The sequence below is a fragment of the Coptis chinensis genome, chromosome 2, assembly GCF_015680905.1.
Source record: "Coptis chinensis isolate HL-2020 chromosome 2, ASM1568090v1, whole genome shotgun sequence".
Taxonomy (NCBI): Eukaryota; Viridiplantae; Streptophyta; class Magnoliopsida; order Ranunculales; family Ranunculaceae; genus Coptis; species Coptis chinensis.
In genome coordinates, this window is record NC_141457.1 from 91,565,796 (window position 1) to 91,591,437 (window position 25,642).

General features: G+C 34.0%; 1 pseudogene across 1 annotated transcript; it reads left to right on the top strand.

Annotated features, from left to right (window-relative positions):
- The first annotated feature begins 6,465 nt into the window (after positions 1 to 6,465).
- LOC147518910 (uncharacterized) lies at positions 6,466 to 9,271 on the top strand (annotated as a pseudogene). The gene is made up of 5 exons (XR_015213122.1): positions 6,466 to 6,605; positions 7,047 to 7,361; positions 7,885 to 7,954; positions 8,277 to 8,618; positions 8,811 to 9,271. The product of XR_015213122.1 is annotated as an uncharacterized LOC147518910 (transcript).
- The last annotated feature ends 16,371 nt before the right edge of the window (positions 9,272 to 25,642 follow it).

Genomic DNA, 25,642 nt, shown 5'->3' on the forward strand with positions numbered 1-25,642 from the left:
ATTTTCCGTTAATTACTTTTTGAGCTCAGTTATGTATTTGAATCTAGTTTTCCGATTTATTTTTAATTATCTAATGTGGTGTGTAATACCAACTTCTACTGATCCATCTGTAGTGTCCTTACAAACATGACATAAAAATAAATTATGCTTGATTTACTATGTGGGATCACCGTAGATTATCCAGTTTTCGTTAATTATTCTTTAAATTATGTATGACTCACTATGTGGAATCTTCAAAGATTACCTACGAAAATGTGTTGTTATATTAATTATTCTGAAAAATATTTGCAACTATGCAAAATTATTATATATTAATATTATATTGATCACTCATCTAAATTTCTTATAACGGGAAAATCTTACTCTCTATTAAAAAAAAAACTCATATTTAATAAAACCTTTCAACTTTATTTTGTTGTTTAATAATAGAAGTTTGATTGAAGTTTTGTGAGATTGTCTAATAAGATGAAGTTCATATTAAAGCTACTTGAATAACAAGGAGTTCCCAACCATACGAAAAGAGATAAGATAAATATCATTTTAAATGCGAAACTATATTTATTGAGACATTCCAACAACATATAATCCAATTATGTTTTGAGATTAGTTCAATGCATTTGCATCCAGTTTTTTATTTTCCGTTATTTATATTTTGAGGTTAGTTAAATGCAGTTGCATCCAATTCCCGATTCCCGTTATTTAATTTTTGAGGTTAGTTCAATGTAGTTGCATCCAGTTTTTCTCGTTAATTATTCTTTGCGGTTAGTTCAATACATTTGCATCCAATTTCTAATTTTATGTTAATTGTTCTTTGAGGTCAGTTTAATGCATTTGCATCCAGTTTTCGATTTCCCGTTAATTATTCATTGAGATTAGTTTAATGCATTTGCATCCAGTTTCCGATTTCTTGTATATTATTTGATAAGGTTGCATTTGCATCTAGTTTTCGATTTTCCGTTAATTATTGTTTGAGGTTAGTTCAATGAATTTGCATCTAGTTTTCAATTTCATATTAATTATTCTTTGAGATAATTAGTTTAATGCATTTGCATCAAGTTTCCGATTTCTCGTATATTATTTGATAAAGTTGCATTTGCATCTAGTTTTCGATTTCCCGTTAATTATTGTTTGAGGTTAGTTCAATGAATTTGCATCCAGTTTCGATTTCCCGTTAATTATTTCTTGAGATTGGTTCAATACATTTGCATCCAGTTTATTTTTTGAGATTATTTCAGTGCATTTACATGCGGTTTTTGATTTTCCGTTAATTATTCTTTAAGATTAGTTCTATGCATTTGCATTATGTTTCCAATTTATAATTAATTTTTCTTTGAGGTTAGTTCAATGTAGTTGCATCTAGTTTCCGATTTTATGATAATTTAATCTTTGATGGTTAGTTAATGCATTTGTATCCAGTTTCCGATTTCCTGACAATTTTTTTTTTAAAATATGTTAGTTTGATGTATTTGCATCAAAGTTTTGATTTCCCGTTAATTATCCTTTGAGGTTAGTTTAATGCAGTTATATCCATATTTCGATTTTATATTAATTATTTTTTAAGATTAGTTTAATACTTGCATTTGCATATAGTTTCCGATTTTCCATTTAATATTATTTGAGGTTAGTACGATGCATTTGCATCCAGTTTTTGGTTCCCCGTTAATTGTTCATTGACATTAGTTTCATGCAGTATTATATATATTTTAAAATATTTGTCATTATTGGTTTGCCGTTATTTTATTTTATTTTATTATTTTCTATTATATATTTTGTAATATTATTTTTTGTATAATTTAATTTTTCACATGTAATTTGTTTTGGTTTAATTTGGTATATAATTTATTTAAGCCTAACGTCCACTTTAATTGAATCTCAATATTCCGCCAAATATATATATATAATATGTATGAGTGTGTGTGCGTGCATGCATTTTATAAAATCGATAAAATCAGAAATTACATTATAGTGTTAAAAATTATAAATTCATAAATTTAATTGGAATATATCGTAATTATTGTGGTCGGAATTGTGATTTTTGGAATCCTTAAGTATTAATAAATGTCTAAATCCCACAATGGATAACACATCAAATCGAAATGGTTTTATTAGGAGAATCGTTTTCGGTGAAAACTATCATTTTTAACAATTTAGTTTTTTGTCTAATATTTTTTTCGTAATTAGGCAATTAACTTTATTGTTTAGGAAAAGTTGGAGGCTCTGTGAAACTCTAGATGAGATTGTTTTTTCGTAATTAGTTATAATGTTTAAGAAAAGTTAAAGACTCTGTAAAACACTAAATGTGATTGTTTCCTTATTTATATCATATTTTTTTTTTAATTAGTAATAGAATTTAGAAAAAACTGGAGTCTCTGCGAGTGTTTAAAAAAATAGATTAGTGAGGGTATAACTATAATATATATCTAAGAATAAATATATGAACTACCTTGAATGAGTGAGGGGAAGAAAGGGTTTCGGTGGGAGAAAGAGGTTTTGTGGTTTTCTTTGGGTATCTTTTCGCAGTGTTTTAATTTCGTGGGTCTCTTAACACATTTTTTACTCATATTTTTTCTTAATTAGTCATGACACGTAGACACTCTATAAATGTTTCTTCAATTGAAGAGGGTATATATATATATATATATATATATATATATATATATATATATATATATATATATATATAAAGATTTGAAAACTTTTTACCTCTCTCTGAGTAGAGGAGGAGCCTGTTGAATCATAAAAAAAAAAATATACATTTGATGTGTAAACGATAAAAGTATGGTAGAGATCAGCTATCATAAAAAATTTGAATCTCCAAGAGGAGGAGCCTCATTGAATCAAAAATTAACACGTCATTCTCTAATTTGAAATTTAAAAATGTCAATTTAAATAATTTAAAAAAAGTTCATCAATATGTAATAAACCATCATCAAAGTCATTACCTTTTTGTTCTTAATGTTCTTTAACTCTTCTTTTAGATTATTTCTTTCTTTCTTGAGATGCTCCAATTCTTCAATCTTGTTTGCATACTATTTTAAAAAAAAATTACAATCACAACAAAACAAATTAAACCAGCAAACAAATATCGAAAAGACTTACATCCATGCGAAGATGGTCATATGAACGCCTATAATCTATTTTGTCTTCCATCTTGAGCTTCTTCCCATATGTGCCCATCTAGCTTCTTTCCACACAATTCTCTTTCCCATTTTATCAAATGTTGTTGTTGATGTTTCGAAAGGGCCATAGCTAAATCTCTTTTGTTCCACAAAATTAGCCCCAATCCTTTACAAATTGAAAAATAATTATGGTTGTAGTACCATATTTACTTTTATTTATGGTTCCTATTCAGGACAAATCAACAATTTTTTTTCAATAATAACATTCTCCTCCACATACATAATAGAAATTGAAAATTTTGACTCAACCATAATTTTCATGTTCTAGTAAAATCTTATTCCAATAAACCTTTATTCTACTTCTATCGATCAATTCATTATATTGATAAACTTCATTATATCTCTCATGACAAATATCTACCTTTTTATCCATCAAAACCAAAAAAAAAAACAAAAAACAAAAAAAACAAACTTTAACTATAAACTTATATATATTTTTTTAAGATATAATTGTTTTTATGTTTGAACTAGTTGATTTGTGTGTTGTGATTAGTGATTTAAGATGTGATAAAACATTTTATTTTCTCATGACAGACACTCTTCTCACTTTACAATCTATTTTTTCACTTTTCAATTCTAGGTTATTGTTGATTGAAAACTAATTTGGTCAATTTCAACAAGCAATTGAACAACAATATAATTGAATTTCTCTTCAAATCTTATGTTAATAAACTGTGTGATTTATCTCGATTTCAATATTGTTGTCGTCGATGATATTTTTAAGCTGAGACTTAAGAGTAGTAGTCTAATATACATGCAAACATTATTATGTATTTGTATGATAGACATGGAAACATCATTATGTATGTGTATAACACTCATGTAAATACTACTATGCATATGTATATCACACATGCACACACCATTATGCATGTAAATTCGTTTATAAAACTTGAATCACATATTCTTTGTAATTAAATTTGATTCCCAAAAATTGGTGGAGGGAGACGAATAAAGAAATAAAAGAGAAAAACAAACAAACGAATTGGCGATATATTTTTGCCCAAAATCATCAAGTGGAGGGCATAAATGTCATTAAATAAAAACTGTCCTTAAGCCATAATTATATGCCGACTCTAACTAAAACCAAAATTAAAACTCAATATTTTCTTATGGGTCCGTTCTTTATTCTCTTTCTTTTCTCGATGAATATAAACTATCATCAAGTTCAAAGTAAATACACGATGATTAATATCCAAAACTAGCATGCTACACAACTTTAACGTATGCTATATTGGATATAAACTACAAGTTACTTCATCTAACATGTATTTTCACAACAATACAATTATAACCATCGTCTAACAACATATACACTCAATAGAGGTACGTTATATTGTTAGAAAATATTATAATTACTATCCAATGTTTGAGTGTGGTTGATATTAAATATCTTAAGGTCTCTCTTAGACCATCTATATACATCTACATATATACAAAGAAAATTAATATCAAACTACTTCTAGTCAAACCAATTAACATCTTAGTGATAAACACGTATAATTTGTTGACTAGGTTATTAAAGAAGTTTAAGCTTAGGGATTTCTCTCCTAAGAAAAACTAGCATACAACTTAAGGCAAGAATATCACTATATAATCAAACCAAAATAATTGCAAAGAGTGAAAGAATACGATACCTAACCGATTGAAAAACCGGATTACCCTATTTTCCTCTTTCCAGAAAAATAGTTCCAAAATAACTGTAATTCTGAACCATCTCAGAACGAATTAGGTATCAACCCTTATACCACTAGAAATCTCTTTGAATCAGCTATCCAACACAAGAAGCGGATTGCAAAACCGAGCTCTGAGCTGAAAGTTATAGCAGTTTCTGTAACGAGTGACGCAGCTGTCAAAAAGACGAACTTTGCCGTTTTTCTTGATAAAAATCTCATATTTGACTCCCACAAACGTAGGAGAAAGGTCTACAACCATATAGGGTTTGATAAACCACAAAAGATCAATAAATTATTTAATCTTTAATTGGTTTTCCTAACAAAAACGAAATTATTAGAAAATTTCTAAAGTCATAACCCAATAACACAAATAATAACTCAAAGTAAAAGACTTATCTTTTGATTGCCGTATTAAAACACTCTCCTTTGTTCTAATATGAAATATTCTTTCCTTAAGATTGTTAGAATTGTTGTATGAACACAACAACTAGAGTAGAACAGAAGGAACAGTAGACGAACAGTGAACAACCAAGACGCGGATTAGGCTACTCTTAAGGAAAGATTTCGCCCCTTCCAGTGGTGCAGAAAGGCAACCGTGGCGTTTTCCTCACATGATACAATGGTTTACAGCAGTTTGACTTGCACTAAAATAAACTACTCTCTATAACGGCAATATAACTCTCTCTAGCGGCTATAGTAAGAAGAGAAGAAGAAAATCAGCAACAGTAGCTTGGGTTTAGACGTGTGTGTTTCTCTCTTGAATACCTCTTATGGACGCAAAGTCCTTTGTTTATATAGAGGTAAGTTCGTCTATTTTCAAAACAAATAAAGACTCCTATTTGGAATAGACACTCGGTTTCCAAATCAGAGAATGACTCCTACTGGGAATAGTAATTTGAAATACTAATCATCAAGAGATTCCAACATGGATTGCATGGTCTTCGGATAAATCAATACTTACCTAACCTTGGGAGGGGTGGTTAAGGCTTTGGAATGTCGAAAACATTCTTTGAGAGGCTTGCATGTCAAGAAGGATTCCTGATTAGTAACAAGGTGTTGATTTGGTGTTTGATATCTCCAGATTGGATGAAGGAGGAGCCTGCTATCGTGGGTATTTTTGTTTAATTGGATTGCATGACATTGAATTTAAACACGTCAGACGCTGAGATTCATCAAAACTTTGTCTGATTTTGACTGTCCTGTTATCATGCATTGAAAAAATTGACAAGATATTATGATATGTTTTCGTCGTCTATCTTGATGAATGTTTTAGTGGTTTTTTGGGTTGTACTCGTGTTAGATATGCCCACCTCTATTATATATCCAAGATTGGTGTTGATGAATTTCTAAAGTTGCATTGTCTTTTCATTTTTTTTTTTTTTTTTTTCAGCCTATTATATACCTTTTGAGCTGGGGTCGAGATCCCAACACTCTTTTCAGTAAAGACCTTCATGTTGTCTGTCTTGCACAACTCACTCTAAGTATGGATATTCAAGGAAGATAATATGGTTGAGATAATTTGCATTCAACAAGGAAATGTGATCAAATTTATGAGTTTTGCTCAAGCGTTTGGAAGATGATAATGAGGCCAGAACTATGTATATGGCCATATGAATGAGTTCAAATACAGGAAATTTTCTCATGTTGTCAGCAAACATGCGTCATACATAACACAACGTGAATGGAGAAAACCAAGCTCAACATTTTACACAACCATAAAAGCAAATCTTCAACCCCACAATCCAATAAGGTGCCTCTTTGACACAACGTTCTCTACATGCCAAAAGTGGTTCTCAGAGACAGAGACCAACATACTGCTTCCACTAACGCACGCCAAGACCATCAGTCCATCAACTTCACTTGCTGAGGCCTCCTACATTGTACATAATTCCTTTTGGTATTAAAGAGCGTTGTTTTATCTAAAAACGATTGTGAACTAGAGTTATTTTAGACAATTATCTATGAATCCATTTAGATATCTGACAATAAAATCGATTGTTGCATCACGAAAAAAAAGCTTTAGTCTGAATCAAATCTCAATCCTCCAGCCCAAACATATACCATGGAACAGGGATAGTGTATATAATAATTGCTCACTTGAAGATAAGTGACCTGGTCTTACTGAGCATTTACATACATCATATATATAGGTGAAGTCATTAAGCATCAACTTAGAATGATCCGTGAGCAGAATTTTCTTAAAATACTACGTGTGCACCAGCTACTTTCGAAAAACCGGTGCGAAGCTCGGTTCGCATACTAGTATTTTTAAAGAATTCAACTTTGACACCTCGATCAAGATATCTGCGCCGAATCTTATATCATTCGAGTCCAATGGATATACTTATGAAGACTATACTTTAGAGAATCTTACAAGTTTAGTTACTGCAAAGATAGAAACGAAGATTAATTTTAAGGATGAATATGATGATGATGAAGAAGACGAAGAAACAATCCTCATTAGGTTGTTTGGTAGATGTTTGAATAGCATCCTCAAATCAGTAATGTAAAGTCACTAACACTATCAGGACATGGCATTCAAGTACGCTTTCTTTCCTCTTTTCCTATCGTGAAAAGAACTTCAGATCGTATTGCATACTTTTTTCTGTGCCTTTTTGTTTATGCTTTAAGACCGCTTCACCTAGACCAAAACAATTAATTACAAAAGCGAAGTTCTCATATTTACCGAACTTAGTAGATCACTAGATGTCTTCTTTTCACATAAGTATGCAAAACTAGGTTGATGTGGCGAAATCTTCGTTGGATTGCATTTTCATGTGTGTGACGTTGTCATAAAAAATAGAAGAGTACTCCTCCAGTACACACGAGTGTTATGGTGCTAAGTTCCAGTTTGTATCTCCAACAGGCTGCAAATAGTGGATTTGTAGATGCTCCTCAAGTAATTTTGTTGTATTTTGATTATGGAAACCGACCTTTTGGTCTGTAGACTGTACTTAGCCACACCCAGTCTGTCAAAACATTGCTTGTGAAGTAGTTGTTTCTAATTTGTTCTCTTTTGACTTTTGAAGAACTACCAAATATGTTGGAAGGAGTGCCCATTTTATTCTGACAATTAAAGTATTTGAAGGTTGTAGAATGGTGTGATAAATCCCACATCTATTCTTTGGCGAAATTATTAGAGATCTTCCCACATTTAGAAACTCTTGTCTTTTAGACGAGGAAAGTATTAACTTAAACTTATGTTAAATTTTTAGCTTTCTAAGGTTCACTGAAAAAGCGAAGTGTTTCTTTGTGTTGATTAACTTTTCGATTTCTAATAGTTCCGTTATGTGCTCCAAATGCAACCTAATTTATTGTCTTTGTGTCGCTAAGTACTGAAATAAGGAAAGGATAGTAACAGTAAAAAAAGATTGTTTTAATATTGTCGTACCAGTTATTGCTGTTAATATCACTATAACAGAGAATTATCGAGTTTGAATATGAGGAAGGAGATTGGGATGCACAGTTATCGTACACATACATGTTTCGTCATCTAAAGTCTATTGAGATGCATAAAGTTTCAAGGGTCTGAAAACGAATTCAAGTTTCTTGAATTTTTGCTAAGAAGTAGTTTGGTGTTGGAGAAAGTTGGCATTACATCGACTATCGAGTTGTGCGCCAAGGAAAAGGAGCTAGCCGAAGTCAAGAAGAGGATACAATCGCTACAGAAAGCGTTTTCAGGGGTTACCATATTTGCTTGGTTTGGAAGGGTATACTGATTGATTAGCACCTTTCAAGTGCTTGGCTGATCATAAATAGCTAGGTACATGCTTATAATTTTACCAGCATTTGTGGATTCATTTATTTAAGGAATGCAAAAGGATCTCTCTCTTAATTGACTCATTGTCCTTTGCTTTGTTTATAAGTAAAGTATTACTTGGTATTGTTGTTTGAAGTAGACCCTCATAATTCCCTTGTTGGATAATTATTATCATTATTTTTATTATCATGACAGGTTGCTGGACAAATAAAGTAACATCATGCAGACTGTAGTCCGTTCAATGCATAAAGTACTGAGGATGCTAAAGTCTAAACTTTGAGGTGGCTGAAATGTCGGCATCCTTGTCAGAAGAGAATGAAGTGCTTGTTGTGGGAGATAACAGGGATGTCAATGCCACTGATATTGTCAACATAGCTTTCTCTGAAGCGAATTTCTTACGTAGCTGGCTGGATCTATGTATTAGTGTGTTGTCTTCCTTCCATGTAACTCTCAAGTCATATTAGTTGTCTTTTGTTTAGGCCTTGGCCGGTTGTGATTTATGGGGCAAGAGTATATGTTGAACTTGGGTGTTTTCCACTTTCCACTTTCCCAGTCGATGTCTGATGAACTGTTTCAACCAGTGTTATTAGACCCGATCCGGCAGTTTGACTCGGTGAACCAACGACCCGGTCACCAAACTAGATTGGGTTACTTAGTAGATCGTTTAAGCAGCTGACCCAGGCTAAACCTGGTTTTTTTGCAAACTGTTTTAACCCAAGATGGTTTAGTCCAAGCCACCGGGTCCATAACTAAGACTAATGACTAGTAAATAACCTAGGATCTCTACCAGCACACCACAACAGCTGTTATTAACTATATAAGAAATATAAACAACATCTAATCTACTATCTATATACTAAAGCAGAGAGTTCTAATAGATGATTTTCTCTTTCTTAGATTTAGTTTTTTTTTTTCCTCCTATGTGGCACTCTAATATGAAAAGATATTCTTTTCTAATATCCTACAATCCCATAACCTCTTTGGAGAGTTTGAGTGTATTTCTAATTCTTATATTTGGAGAATTTGAGTGTATTTACAATTCTTATATAATTGAACAAATAAAAAAAAATTGCTAAAAAAATAGGTGATTTGTAAAAGGTAATTTCCTATTACGAATCAAACACTTTTAGTGTTCCAATTCTTATATATTTGATAAAATAAAAAAAAAATGCTAAAAAATATGTGATTTGTAGAAACTAATTCCCTATTACAAATCATAAAATTTTAGTGTCTATGATAAAACACCGACTTATTTCGAATATATATTTAACACGACCTCAAAATATAGTTAAAAACAATTATACAAAAAATAACATCACAAAATATATAATAGAAAATGAAAAAAAAAATTAAAAATAACGGCAAAGCAATAATGACAAATATTTTAAAAAATATATAATACTGAATGAAACTAACGTCAAAAAACAATTAATGGGGAACTGAAAACTGGATGCAAATGCATCGAACTAACCTCAAATAATATTTAACGGAAAATCGGAAACTGGATGCAAATGCAAGCATTAAACTAATCTTAAAAAACAATTAATAGAAAATTAGAATATGGATACAACTGCATTAAACTAACCTCAAAGAATAATTAACGGAAAATCAAAATTTGGATGCAAATACATCAAACTAACATAAAAAAATAATTGACGGAAAATCGGAAACTGGATGCAACTGCATTGAACTAACCTCAAAGAAAAATTAATTATAAATTGGAAACATGATGCAAATGCGTGAAACTAATTTTAAAAAACAATTAACTGGAAATCGAAAACCGGATGCAACTGTACTGAACTAATCTCAACAAATAAACTGGATGCAAATGCATTGAACTAATCTCAAGAAATAATTAACGGGAAATTGAAAACTTGATGCAAATTTATTGAACTAACCTCAAACAATAATTAATGGAAAATCGAAAACTAGATGCAAATGCAACTTTATCAAATAATAAACGAGAAATTGGAAACTGGATGCAAATGTATTAAACTAATCTCACATAATAATTAACGGAAAATCAGAAACTAGATGCAAATACATGGAACTAACCTCAAAGAACAATTAACAGAAAATTGGAAATTGGATGCAAATGTATTGAACTAACCGAAAAGAATAATTAACGAGAAATCAGAAACTGGATGCAATTGTATTGAACTGATCTCAAAAAATAAATAATGGGAATTGGAAATTTGATGCAACTGCATTGAACTAACCTCAAAATATAAATAACGGAAAATCATAAACTGGATGCAAATGCATTGAACTAACCTCAAAACATAGTTGGGTTATATGTTGCGGGAATATCTCGATAAGTATAGTTTTGCATTTAAAATGGTGTTTATTTTATCTCTTTCCGTATGATTGGGAACTCCTAGCTTGCTATTCAAGTAGCTTCAATATATATGAATTTCACCTTATTAGGCAATCTCACAAAACTTCAATCAATTTTTTTTTATTAAACAACAAAATAAAGTTGAAGGGTTTTATCAAAGGTGAGTTATTATTTTTTTAATGGAAAGTGAGGTTTTCACTTTATATTTGGCTGAGTGATCAATATAATATTAATATATAATAGTTATGCATATTTGCAAATATTTTTTAGAATAATTAATATAACAACACCCGTTCATAGATAATCTTTGAAGATTCCATATAGTAAGTCATGCATAATTTAAATAATAATTAATAGAAAATCAGAAACTGAATAATCTTCGATGATCCCACATAGTAAATCAAGTATAATTTACTTTTTATGTCATGTTTGCAAGGACACTATAGATGAATCAGTAAAATTGAAGTTGGTATTACACACTACATTGGATAATTAAAATGAAATAGAAAACTGGATTCAAATACATAACTGAGCTCAAAAAGCAATTAACGGGAAATCAGAAACTTTATGCAAATACAATAAACTAAACTCAAAAAGTAATTAATTAGAAATCAGAAACTGGATGCAATTGCATTAAACTAACGTCATATAATAACTAACGAAAAATTAGAAATTGGATGCAAATCCTTGAAAAATATTTAACGGAAAATCGGAAACTGTATGCAAATACATCAAACAAACCTCAGATAATAATTAATGAGAAATCGAAAATTAGATGTAAATGCATTGAACTAAACTCAAAAAATAATTAACAAAAAATTAAAAACCGAATGCAACTGTATTGAACTAACCTCATAGAATAATTGGTGGGAAATCGAAAATAAATGCAAATGCATTGAAATAATCTCAAAGAATAATTAACGGGAAATCAGAAACCGGATATAATTGCATCGAACTAACCTCAAAGCATAAATAATCAGAAACAAGATGCAGATGGTGAACTAACCTTAAAGAGTTATTAATGAGAAATCGGAAACTGGATCCAAATGCAATGAACTAATCTCAAAGACTAATTAACGAAACATTGAAAAATGGATGAAACTGCACTGAACTAACCTAAATGAATAATTAACGGGAAATTATAAATTTGATGTAATTGCATTGAACTAACCTCAAAAAATAATTAACGGGAAATCGAAAACTTGATGCAAATGCATTGAACTAACCTCAAAGAATAATTAACGGAAAACAAAAAACTGGATGCAACTGCAATAAACTAAAATCAGAGATTAACTAACGGAAAATCAGAAATTGGGTGCAAATGCATTGAAATAACCTCAAAAAATAGTTAGCTGGAAATTGGAAGTTGGATGTAATTGCATCGCATTGACCTCAAATCATAAATGTCTGCTTTTTTAGCCTTCTCACATGAGTAATTACGAGTAATTAAGAACCTAAAACGAAAATGAGTTTATAAAAATAGACTCTTACATATATACAAATTGTATAGAAATTGTAAACTATCGAACTAACCTAGAAAAACAATTAACGGAAAATCAGAAACTGGATCCAGATGTATTGAACTAACCTTAAAGAGTAATTAACGGGAGATTGGAACCTGGATGCAAATGCAATGAACTAATCTTAAATACTAATTAACGAAACATCGACAACTGGATGCAACTGCACTGAATTAACTTTAATGAATAACTAACAGGAAATCATAAAGTGGATGCAATTGTACTGAACCAACCTCAAATAATAATTAACGAAAAATTAAAAATTGATGCAACTGCATTGAGCTAACCTCAAAGAATAATTAATGAGAAATTGGAAATTGGATGCAACATACTACATTAAACTAACCGCAAAAAATAATTAATGAAAAATCAGAAACTTGATGCAAGTGTATTAAACTAATAACCCTTAAAACATATTTGTATTATATGTAGGGAGAATAAATGTTTCGACAAATATTGTTTTGCATTTTAAGTAGTGTTTATCATAATTCTTTTATTGTGATTGAGAATGTCTTGCTATTCAAGTAGCTTCAATATTATTTTCGCCACATTTCTCACAAAACTTCAATCAAACTTCTATTGTTAAACCTAACAATAAAAAAAAAGTCGATGGGTTTTATCAAGGTTTGATGCTTTCTTTTTATAGAGAGTGGTGCAAGAAATTTAAATGAGTAATTAATATAATTTTCATATCTCATAACTATGCATAGTTGCTAATATTTTTTTGAATAATTTAATATAATGACACCCGTTCGTAGGACATGTTCATGTGATAAATCTTTTCAAGTGGGAGTAGTGTATTCTTTGAGGATATGAAAGCAATCAATTTATTTTAGTGATTTGTATACATTAGTACATAAGCCGAGCGGTGATGATTTACCGCTAAATCACCATAAATACAATAAAACTATTATACAAGCTAGATCGAGTTTAAGATAATTCCATTGGAAAATTACGGATTAATATCATAAACCACAAAGTGAAGAGGCTATCTCAATTTGATTCCTGAGTTTTCAAGTACTTATGCACCATAATCACTACTCATTATTGTATTTCGATTTATTTTCAATAAAAATATATTTTGATTCGAAAATTTGCCGCTAAATCACAATAAATCTAAGAAAACTATTATACAAGCTAGATCGAGTTTAAGATAATTCTATTTGAAAATTACGGATTAATATCTTGAACCACAAAGTGAAGAGACTATCTCAATTTGATCTCTTAGTTTTCAAGTACTTATGCACCATAATCGCTACTCATTAACGTATTTCGGTTTATTTTCAATAAAAATATATTCCGATTCGAAAATTTGCTGCCAAATCACCATAAATCTAATATAAGAAAACTATTATACAAACTAGATCGAGTTTAAGATAATTATATTTGAAAATTATGGATTAATATCATAAACCACAAGGTGAAGAGGCTATATCAATTTGATCCCTTAGTTCTCAAGTACTTATGCACCATAATCGCTGCTCATTAACGTATTTCGGTTTATTTTCAATAAAAATATATTCTGATTCGAAAATTTGTGTGAGACATTTTGTAAAGCTTTTTCAGCACACAAAATATTTAATAGATCCCAGGCGTATGCCCGGGTAAAAAATCTAGTAGTAAACTAATAAAGAAACGAAAATGCTGAGGACAACACTGCCACCTAAATGGCTAACAACCTAATTAATAGTTGCCACGTTGCTTTGACGAAACTGGGAACTCCCATGTTGGGTTTATGAAAACAATGGAAGCAAAACTTGAAAAAGTAAAAAAAAAATCCAAAGGGAAAAAATCACGGACTAACTTATGGGTTTTACATTCTCCTTCTCTTCTTTTATGTGTAAAGAAATCGGATTCTCTAACGGATATAGTAGAAAATAACAAATTAAAAACTGTTTGACGATTAAAATTTGGAAATAAAAGAATCATTTTATTTTAAAGGAACTGAAAGAAAAAAACAATCAAAATAACATCTCCATAACAGCCCCTAATTTGATTGCGTTATTGGCATGTATAAAGTATTCCTCAGTATAATGGTTTCTGATTTTAATCCAGATCCAAATACCCGAACAAGGCCATCAAAATCTATAACCCTTCCAAATACCCAATACCAAAACCAGTGAAATTAAAAGGGCCAAACCCTTGGTTATATTGTTTTTGATATGAAAAATAAAAAGCCACCTGCCAGAAAAGAGATGGTAGATTGGGAGGACAAAGTCATGTATGAGAATCCATGAAAGCATTAAAAAAAGGGTCCTATTACTGCCAGACCCCAATTTGTGTTGGGCAGACCCCGAGTTGGGCCGGGGTCTGCCCATTGTGTTGGGCGCAACTCATAAATCATACACCCCCAAACTAAATACCCAAAAACCGGCAAACCGGCAACCCCACAAACACAAACATTCCATTTCGATTTAGCAATTTCTGCTTCAAACCCTTCACCCTCGACCAAAACCCACAAACACAAACACTCGATTTTGATTTCGCGATTTCTGCTTCAAACCCTCGATTTCGTGCTCGACTAAAAACCCCCAAACACAAACTCTCGATCTCAATTCAATTAACAAAGTACGGAATTATCTCTTCTCTTCAAACACTCTTTGTAACTGTTCATCACTACACAAAGAAACTCAGTTGGTGTCTTTGAAACTATACTACTTCTGTTTCAGGTAACTGTTCTATCTTTCTATTTTTTTTTTTTTATAATGTTATGTTTGATTCAATTCTTTTGAATTCTAGACACCCATTTTGTTATATGTTTTGAGCTACTTGTTGCTTTCCTTAGTACGCTTTTTGATAAAATGGTTGAGAAAACTGTGGTTTCTTGGGCAACTATGATTGGTGCAAAAGAAACCCCCGAAATGATTTTAACAAGCCCCGAGATGGTGTCTTTACTGTTGTTATCCTTATTGTATGTTTTTGATTACCTTATTAATCTACTTTGTTTACAGTTATGGGTAGTTATGCTATTGGAAGAATGGTAATTATTTGACTATTTAGAATTTAATATGGTTTTAAGTAATCCTTTTTTGCCTTGTACTAGAAGGCAAAAAGGAGGGCTGATCCAATAAATTAGCACCTCCCAGCTGCGAAAGATAAATTTAACAACTAGCATGCCACAAAAATCTACCTAAACAATATTAGATCTAGTGAGGTCGACGGAGCTAGGAAGTAAAGACTAAATAGTGAAAAGAAGTGGCAAGTACCTTCTGCTTCAGCAACTTCTGCTATCACCTGAAAGAAGTCCAATCCTTTAGTATAGTAAAACCCTTCACTTTCCATGAGCGCTTCAGCTTCAATATACCACCATCATTTACCAGGTCCCAGTCACTAACCTATTATGCCAATCAAACTTAGGTTCAACATCATGTGAAACGAGGTTATGCCAATGATGGTTAGTGGTTCCTAAAGGATTGGAACCTTTTGTGAACATATAAAACTTAGAACCATCATTTACCAGGTCCAATCCTTTAGGAACCTATCATTGACGAATCAATCTTCGTTTCACGCTTGGTTTTCTTAAGTCGGAGCAACCTTTATTTTCACAGGTTTGTTTCTTCCATCTTCAACCAAACATTTCACACTCTCTAAACTTTTCACTAAAACTCCTTAAACACACATCTCAGGTAAATTCTCTCCCCCAATTTCGGTTCCAAACCATTTCTGATTGTAGTTGATAATTGTGATGTAGTACCTTTTTTTTTTTTTTTTTTTTTTTTTTTTATTTTTTTTTTTTTTTTTTTTTTTTTTTTATGTGTATTCTGCAAAAGATTTGAACTTTTGATGATTTATTAATGTTCACTGTAATGTGTATTGTATAAAATGGACTAGTTTATGGTTTAATTCAACTGTTTTCTGTTATAGAATTCTTTGTGTTGTTAAATTGGAATAAGGAGAGTTAACTAGCTATCTCATTATATGGCTTGGGTTATTTGATGGAATATTGTAATGAATGTATTCAAGCATTCATTCATAAGAGGCTTACTATTTCTGGCACTATATACTGGACAATACTATGTGAGTAATTGTAATGTATTACAATACAAACAAACGTACGTACTGACCTGGAAGTGTAGTAGCATATGAGTCCACCTGAATTGGTGGATATTGAGTGAAACCTTATCCAACAAAATAGTTCTTGTAGTTACTTGTGTTACTAGCTAGCACGATAGATTATGTTTATTTAAGACTTCAAAGTCAGTAGGGGATGGGACCAAAATGCATGTGTTTATGTAAGTAGAACTCCTAGCATGGAAGAATAATTGACTAAAGTGGATGGTTCGTGAGAAATGAATAGTTTTATTGAACCACAAGTATTTGTGCTGTTAATGGAATCAAACCTATTGTTTGTGTTCCTTGGTGGTTGATTTACTTTGTTGGTGTTCTGGTTAATAAATTGTTGAAGTGAATTGACATTGAAACTACTTTTTTTTTTAAGTAAATAGATGAACTTTTGACAAAAACAAGAGTGAAGGCTAGTGAAATTGGGATTATAGTAGTGAATAGCAGCCTATTTAAAGTAGGGGATGTAGACCTTGCCAAGAATCTCCTAAAAGTAGGTTCCCTTTGAATTTTTCTTTTTGTTTAAGAATTCCTCTTAATCGTGAAGCCATCATCATGCATGCATGCATGAGAGGGATATTGTTGTCACAATTGTGCTTCCATGCTTGGTGTCGGCTTACCGGCTATATGAAATTATGGAACAAATAAGTATAGTGAATGCCTCCTATTTTTAACTCCTATTTATTTTGTAGCAATGCCTCGAACAAAGAATGTGAATGTGATGAATGTAGCAAAAAGTGTTTTCCACGGGTGCTAAGAAGTTGTTAGGTGGGGGAGTAGTAGTTCGGGTCATGAGGAGCCCGAAAAAAAGAGAAAGGGCAACAACTACCTCGCATCAGTCCAGAGGGGATCGGAAAGCGGATGATCCCAGTAATGTAGTAAGTGGTGTAGAGTTAGGAAATCAAAAGAGAAGAAAGCAAACAGTTATGAGTGATGTAGATTTAGATGTAGATGTAGATTTAGATTTAGATTTAGATTTAGATTTAGATGAAGATGAAGATGTAGATGTAGATGATGTAAATATGGATCGTGGGAAGAGTGTAGCTGTAGGTGATGATGAAGAAGATGACGAAGAGGGTGTTGATGACGCTGGAGGATGAGGAGGACGCGGAGGATGAGGAGGAGGAGGATGATGATGACGAGGAAGTCCCTGAAGTCCCTGTGACTGCACCTCCGGTGAATATTGTGAGAAAGTCCAACAATGACTTGGAGTTCCGAGAGGTGTTTATGGAGGTGGCCCCTCGTGGTGTCACATCTGTTATATGACTATCGCGGTGCACGTGGCTCGCGATATTTGGGAGGGCAGGTAATATTATTATATATTGTCTATTAGTATTTAAATTTTGTATTACTGAAACCTTGTGCATACATTAATACTTGAGTTTTGTTGTTTTAGGCGAGCGAGGGGTGTTGAAGTGTCATGGGCACCTGAACAAGTTGGTACAATGGGATATCGTCGGGAGAGTGTTCGTTTTCTAATTTTCATGTGGAGCTTCAAAGGACCGGCTTATGTGCTCTGGTCTTAGGTGTATATAAGCATCGATCCCGTTGGTCTCTGCGTTTGTGGAGAGGTGGCATCCAGAGACCAACACGTTTCATATGCCGTGGGGTGAGATGACAATCACGTTGGGCGATGTTTCCCAACTCTTAGGAGTTCCGGATCGAGGCAAAGGAGGATCGGGGACACCGATTTGACCTTGGAACGTACAAAAGACTCCTCCACCAAGGTCTTGGCATACCCATGGACAAGATAGATCACGGAGATGAAATCCAATAAGTTCACTTCCAAAGTTAGGATGGATTTCTTGATGAAGCGCTTCTTTGGGAAGGTAACGGATGAAGATTTACGGGATGAAAATGGGGTTGTTGTGAAGAAGGCGCCAACCCAAAAAGAGTTGCGATTTGGTTTGTGAGAGCTTATTTGTTGTTTTTCTTTGGATGTACCGCCTTCACCGACATCGCCCGAACTGCAGTTCCCGTTTGTTATCCGAGATCGCTTATGAAATTTGCCGAGATCGAGACTACTGCTGTGGGGTCTGCGACCTTATCGGCTTACTTGTACTGGGGGTTGGGGACTGCCACAAGTGCCAAGGTGAAGGGTGTTTCGTGCTATTTCACTCTCCTACGTATTAGTTTTTTTTTTTTTTTTTTTCAATGTCAATTTTATATATCTATTACAATATTAATCGGGTGTCTATATTAATCTAGGCATGGATTTATGAGTACTTCCCCGGTGTTCGTGCCATTCCCAAACGATGACTATCACTTGAGCATGTCGCGTACTCATAAAATACTCGCCATTACTCAGTCTTTTTTATGCTAGCACAACAAATTTGCATTGAAGCATACCCGAAATGATGATTGATAATATCACTTGTACCGATGTAAGCATTTTTGTATATAAATAGTTTTATTTATTAATTGATATTATTAGTATGTGGTTAATGATTAATTTCCTCGATCATATGCTATTTGATAGGTTGAATGGTATCCCTATGCTGAAGTCCGAGCTATACGGCCGGTGGATGAAATAGCATTTTTCGAGGGATTTATATGCTTTCTTGATAATGTCGAGCAGTACAATGTTTCGAGGGTTGTGCGTCAGTTGGGTCATATGCAGTTTGTACCTTCAGATCCCCCAAGACCAAAGACCTTGACGCGAACTACTTCCGGATGTGGGTACGATGTGAAATTTAATGTTGTGTCTTCCTATTGGAGTAAATGGCAGAATCACTTGATACAACTTGAACATCGAGGACCCATTCCGTCTTATCCATGGGAGTGTGTTAGTAGATACATGAGTTGGTATGAAAATAATAGCCATATTCGAATGATAAACCCAGATCATCTTAATCTCTACTCCCTACAGAGTCTTCCATATCATAATCTGGTGAGTTAATACTTTACAACGTTAGTTTTTTTTGTTTTTTATTTTGTTTTGTTTTGTTTTGGTATTTTATAAATGTAAATGTATATACTAATGTAGTTTTTCGTTTTAATTTTGACAAAGACCCGTCATTGATGAAATTTCTCGCTTGCTCAATCAAGGCCTGCAATTGGGTGGGACTGCGATTCCGCACGATGCACGAACGAGTTCATGGAGGCATACAATTTGACCCGGTGCAAGTTCATTGGCGGACGATATCGTTAAGGAGCATTGGATTTAGCAATGTTGAGTTTGGTTAGTTTAGGGTTTAGTGTGTTGAGCATTGGCAGTCTTGTTGGAGTCTGGGGTGGAAATGTGTTATAGAGCTTGAGAGATTGAGTGTCTTTCTTGAGTCTGGAAATGTGTTATAGAGTCTAGGGTTTATTGTGTTGTTATCACGATTGACTAACCATTTTCTGAAGTTTTAATTCTGTTGTTGTTATGTTTACTTATGCTTTTGTAACAAAGATGCTTATAGAGAAAAATCAAGTGATAACATTTTATTGTCGCTGAAACTCAGAGATTTTTGTGGGATATGTGGAATACTTGTTGAATCTAAGTTTTGTATTCTAAGTTTCATATTCGACTTCGCAGGTTTTGTTAGTCCGTTTACAGAGATTACCAGATATGACATTTCTTGTGTTGAGTCCTCTGTCTTTGTTATTGTCAAATTTTTGGAATATCTTCTTCACTTTCTCCACTCTCATTTCTCTTATGCCATGTATAAAACATTGATCAATTGCCAAAACACGAAACATCCATTTTTTTGCCAAAACACGAAACAACACGCAACATCTAAACTTGGAAAAAAAATGACTTGTTTTTTGTTTTTGGCCTCTTGGAAGTCATTTTTTTTCATGGCCACACCAAGTCCAAATTTTAGCCAAAAACATGGCCACAATTTTTTAAGCCAAGTTCAAATCTCAAAAAAACTCATATTTTTCCATTTTAGTTTTAACGACATGGCCACACCGCTTGAGACTAAGTCCAAACGTTTGGGCCACTTAGTCTCAAAAGCGGTGTGGCCAAGTTCAAATCAAACTACATTTTTTGGACTTAGACTTTTAGACTAATTATAACGACATGGCCACACCGTTTGAGACTAAGTCCAAACGGTGTGGCCACACCATCCAAATGCCAAAAAAACAGCAAGTCATATTTTTTTCAAGTTTTAGTTTCAAACGACATGGCCACACCGTTTGAGACTAAGTCCAAACGGTGTGGCTACACCATCCAAATGCCAAAAAAACAGAGAATTTTTTTTGCCAAAAGTCATTTTTTCCAAAATCAAACAAACATACATACATCCATACAATTAATTCGACAAAAAAATACCATCAAATTTAAGAAAATTGTATCAAAAACAAAATTACAATTCCAACCACATGAACATTAATTACATAGACTTATTCCTAGTCAACATCTATTATTGGTATTTCGGCCCCATCATTAGTGTGCTCGTCTTCCAATACTAAATTGGGAATGTTCAATGCCATAAATTGCGCTTGTCTTGCTTGTAATGCAGTATCCCAACTATCTGCAATTAAGTGTCGAGCTCTATGCCATCTTCGCATCGGTTTTGGAACCGGACAATCATCAACAAGTTCAACATGGACAAAATGACATCCCTGTACGTAAGCGGTACCCAACACTTTCTTTACTCTCTTAGGATTTGCTTGGGTTCTCAGTGGCAAAATAAGATGACAGTACATACTTCCTAAATGTACGAGGACGACATTAAATCTCGAAGCAAATAGATATCCAAAGAAAGGCATGCTCATCTACTTACGAGGGGTGCCCCAACCGCATTCATGGGAAATTGTAGGTTTCATTACCTAATCTCACTGTGAGTGTACAATGCACAGTATAGGGGGAGGTTGTCATTAAGTTCTTGTAACAACTCATTTCTTATCCACGACCACTCTTCCTGACTTCTTCCTAATGCAATGCACATTGCTCTATACCCGCAATTGCCATCACCCACAGGGTCATCCACTTTAACAATATATTTGTGCAGTTCTTTTGGAATGTCCAAACCGTAATGTCTTGGCTCCCTCAGGATGCCAATGTCTAACTTTTGAGGTGATTTTTTAGAAGAGTTATTCCGTGGTGTGGTTGTTTTAGGTGGTAAAGGTGATTTTTGAGAAGAGTTATTCCGTGGTGTGGTTGTTTTAGGTGGTAAAGGTGATTTTTGAGAAGAGTTATTCCGTGGTGTGGTTTTTTTTGGTGGCAAAGGTGGTTTCGGAGAAGACTTCTCTGCAGGTGGGTTTGGAGTAGCTTGGAATTTATGAGAAGGCTTGGAATTTGGCGTACATTCTGATTGTTGCGACGAGACCCACTCTTCATGCTCACGTTGGGAATGTTCAAAACCAGATGAATCTCGTTTTGAAGAGTTCTCATCCTCAGTTGGAAGTTTTCTCTTGCAGGTACCCTTAGGCCGACCTTTGGTTTTCGCCTCCTCATGAGGTGGTTCTAGCCATGTAGTTTCTGGCACAGCAATCTCCATAAGTTTTCTAACCATAACCCTCTGCTCTTCTTCAGAAGCCATTTCATACATTTTCATAAACATATCCATCGAAGGTCTACAATCGGTACCAACACCCACCGACACACTTGGAAAAACAGACAGAGTTTTCCAAAAGGGATCGATAGCACTCAAAGATATGGAACGTTCTTGCTTTTGAAGTTCAATGATTTCGTGAGCACATGACAATCCATGACTGGTGTGCAAATAACACCCACAAATGAACTCAGAGTCTTTAGCAGCACAGCTTACACGGGTATCTAGTTCTTCATAAAGCAAGTCCAAACATTTTCTTGAGACCAGGTTTCTGAGTTCACGAAATAAAAGAATCCGGTGGTGGTGCTTGCTGGGTTACAATCAGACTCTTCTCGAACGTACCTCTAATCTCAGACAGCTGGATCTCTAAAATCGGGTGGATCAAGTAAAACATACTTAGAAAATCATGTCTGTTTGTGTTTCCTAGAACACGTTTCACTTGAGCATGAGACCCTTCGACTCTATTGGTCGTTGTACTCCCAAAGTGAATGTGTTGATCTGTCCAACAACATACGAATCGATCCTTGTAAGGCAACCAAGTCTCTCGCAGATAACTAACAAAATTGGAGTACTCAACCCTATAGTGTTTTTTTTCCAAAGCAAAGAATTCTAATGATTGAAGATATCCTCGGTCCTCGATTTCACTACACCGCTCGTTCCACGAACCGGCCTTTATCTACTAGTTACGTGGTGGTAAAAATCATTGCATTTCTCGAAGGACGCGCATAGAGATATGCCATCTACGAGATGCTTGTGCGCGTCGAAACACAATATCAGCAGCACCCATCAAGGCCAAGTCCCTGTCAGACACGATCACAGATGGCCTTTCTTCACCCAGCAAACCGTTAAACTGAGGCAAAGCCCACTCATAGTCCATCGCTGTTTCGGACTGGAGCAACACTTGACAGACCGTGAAAGGCTTCTAGGTTGAAGTCACCCCCACAAACTGTACAAAAGGCCACCGATACTTATTGGTTTTGTAGGTCGCGTCTATGATGAAAACTTTTGGAAAAGTCCAAGCCATTTTAACACCGTCTGGATAGGCCCATAACAATCCCGTTATCTCATCCGTATTCATATCCTCTCTCACCTCTTCGAAATAATGGTTTTACGCTAACAACTCACGCAAATCTCTGCATTTTGCGAAAGATATCGCTCATATCCAATGTCCTCACCTTGTGCCTGGCATTGTAGACTTGATATATGCTAGATAGGTTATCAGGAAACCTATGTCTGATGGACTTCAAAACTTCTTTAGGCTTAACTCCATTTTGAGTCATCTCTGACAAGAACTCGAATTGTGGAACAGTCAGTCGAGTAGCAAATGCATGTCCTTCAAGGGTGTTCGCTAATGGATGGTTGTGAACACCATTAAGAATGACAATTTTCCAACTATCGACAGTGCCGCGTTGGAAAATACATCTTAACTTAAATGGACATCCACGTTTCATGGTTCCCGTATTTCTCTTATTAACTTTCTCTGCTTTTTTGTGTGAACGATACACGCCCGAACTCTCGCAATCTAAATCCAGCCTTGGTACTCGGTTCCCGTTAGCATTCTGCGACTTCCCAATTACCACAACCACATTACATTGTTTTCCCCGAGCAGTTGCCCAACCAATTACGTCACTACGTGTATGAAATACCTAAAGATATAAAAGAAAACAACAATCAATAAACTAATATAATTTCATTTAGAAAATAAAAACAAGTGAAAACAATGCCTACTATGTACCTCTTCCGTAGTAAATATTTCTCATTGTATCCATTGAAAGCGGTTGAACATCATCCACGCCATTCGAAGTTTCCAGAGTTCTCAAACGCACCGGCGATCCTAAATAAAGAACAGTTGTTTAATTGATGTTTGGCTTAAGTACCAAATGCCACAAACGACATGGCCATGTCGTTTGAGATTTGAACTTGGAAAAAAGACTTGTCTGTTTTTTTGCCATTTGAATTTTGAACGGTGTGGCCACACCGTTTTGGACTTAGTCTTAAACGACATGGCCACACCGTTTGGACTTAGTCTTGAACGGTGTGGCCATGTCGTTTAAGACTAAGTCCAAACGATGTGGCCACACCGTTCAAGACTAAGTCCAAACGGTGTAGCCACACCGTTCAAATGGCAAAAAAACAGACAAGTCTTTTTTCCAAGTTCAAATCTCAAACGACATGGTCACATCGTTTGGGACCTAGTCCAAACGGTGTGGCCATGTCGTTTGTGACTAACTTCAAACGTTGTGGCCACACCGTTCAAGTCGCAAAAAAACAGATAAATCGTTTTTTCCAAATTCAAATTCCAAACGACATGGCCACATCGTTTTGGACACAGTCCAGACGGTGTGACGAGACCGTTTGGTGTGAAATACAAACGACCTAGCCGCGTCGTTTAATTACTACATGCATAATTATTACATGTATAATTATTACATGCATAATTATTACATGTATAATTATTACATGTATAATCACTGTACACATCAATAATTCCTACTTGCATAATTATTACATGTATAATCACTGTACACATTAATAATTCCTACATGCAAAATTATTACATGCATAATTATTACATTATAATCATGCATAATTAATTACATGTATAATTACTACATTCATAATTACATTTAATTTAGATTTACCTTATTCTTATTAAATGCATCATCATCCATTCCTCTATTTTCTTCACTTTGAACTTGTTCTACATTTTCTTTTTGAATGGGGTCACTTGGAACTTGTTCTATATTTTCTTCTTGAATGGGGTCATGATGCATTACATTTTCTTCGTCATCTTCATGTTCTAAAATGGGGTTGGGCTCTTCCATTAGTGTTTAGTGTTAGGGTTTAAGGGTTTATGGTTTTTTATGGTGGAAGAGAAGAGAATAGAAGAGAAGGGCTGAAAAGGTTGCAACAAGTCAAATTCACTTTGGTTTGGGGTCTACCCAACACAAAACAACTTTTGGGACCAATGACACATTTGTAATAAGTGTTTTAGTTTTTGGGGTCTGCCCAACATAATATGGGGTCCGGCAGTAACAAGTACCTAAAAAAATCATAATCTTTCGACCATTTTTCTGTTTCATGTTTTTATTTTAATAAATAATTAATTTTGATAACTGGTTGAAGGAGTTCCCAGTTTCAGCAAAGCGACGTGGCCATAGATGATTGGGCTATTAGCCATGTAAAAGACAGTAACAGTCCTGTAAAATCACTCTAAAGAAATATCTAACAGTAAACTAAGGTATTTGTTACTGCCGGACCCTAATTTGTGTTGGGCGGACTAAAAAAAAAAACGATTATTACAAGTGTGCCATTGATTTCAAAAAATCCAAAAAAAAACAATTATTACAAGTATGCCATTAATTCCCAAAAAATTGAATTCAAAGCTCCAAACTTAAACGACCCGGCTAGGTCGTTTGGACTAAGTCCCAAACGACTTGGCCACACCGTTTGGGACTTAGTCCAAACGACCCGGCCACACCGGTTAAGAGCCCAAAAAACATAACTTTGAATTTTTTTTCAAAGTTCAAATCCCAAACGACATGGCCACACCGTCTGGACTGAGTCCAAAACGATGTGGCCATGTCGTTTGGGATTTGGACTTATAAAAAAATGGCCACA